This window comes from Sinocyclocheilus anshuiensis, unplaced genomic scaffold, assembly GCF_001515605.1.
Source record: "Sinocyclocheilus anshuiensis isolate Anshui unplaced genomic scaffold, SAMN03320099.WGS_v1.1 scaffold709, whole genome shotgun sequence".
Lineage (NCBI taxonomy): Eukaryota > Metazoa > Chordata > Actinopteri > Cypriniformes > Cyprinidae > Sinocyclocheilus > Sinocyclocheilus anshuiensis.
The window spans coordinates 1,311,776-1,312,569 of NW_015540926.1; the positions used below are offsets into that span (position 1 = coordinate 1,311,776).

The 794-nt window shown below is 32.6% G+C and overlaps 1 protein-coding gene across 1 annotated transcript in view; it reads left to right on the forward strand.

Moving 5' to 3' along the window:
- Positions 1-794, forward strand: part of LOC107689352 (NAD-dependent protein deacetylase sirtuin-1-like) — a 12,468-nt gene that overhangs the window by 2,771 nt on the left and 8,903 nt on the right. The window lies entirely within an intron of this gene.

The window sequence follows — 794 nt, forward strand, 5'->3', positions numbered from 1 at the left end:
GCTAAAAAACAACAACTTACTTACACATAGTAAGAAATGGTTATAAAACTGAAACAGAAGCGAAATAAGTAATAAGAAAGAGGAGAAATAAAAAGCGATACTTATTACTTCATAGATGCAAACTCCTCACTTTTCAGCGACAACTCACCTTTTTGAGATCAAAATAGGTCACCTATGAAAGTGTTTTACAAGGGTAAATAAAAAAACTGGTCGTTTGGCAGCTGAAATTGGAAAAATATTAGGGGAGGAGATGGATTTTTCATTCATTACACTGTACCTAGGAAAAATACCTAAAACGGTTCTAGGCCGTGATAAATACTTATTAAAAATGCTTTTAGCAAGCAGTCGGAAAAGCCATAACACGTAAATGGTTTTGGGCTGACCCTCCAACAAGAGACCAGTAGTTAGGGGTCTGCGATATATATATGGTCTGCGATAATATCGTAATTGTTGTTTTAACGATGTGCGATTTGACATTATCGAGTATATTTTAGGGTTGCACCGAAATGAAAATTCTTGGCCGAAGCCGAAACCGAACAAAATTAAACACTGGACCGAACACGGTTTTTCGAGTTTTTTTCCCCATGTATTTTGCTAATTTTTTTTTCACCATTGCATAAATTAAATAGCCAAAATGTGCTTTTTACTGTTTTGTCTTGCTTTTCAAAAAAAAAAAATCTATTACAAAACAACAATTTAAAAATATGTAATACTGAACATGTTTAACATTCTAGCAGACACTATACCAACAAAGCACAATTTAACTTAAAATGAATAAGTTAGTAAAATAATAA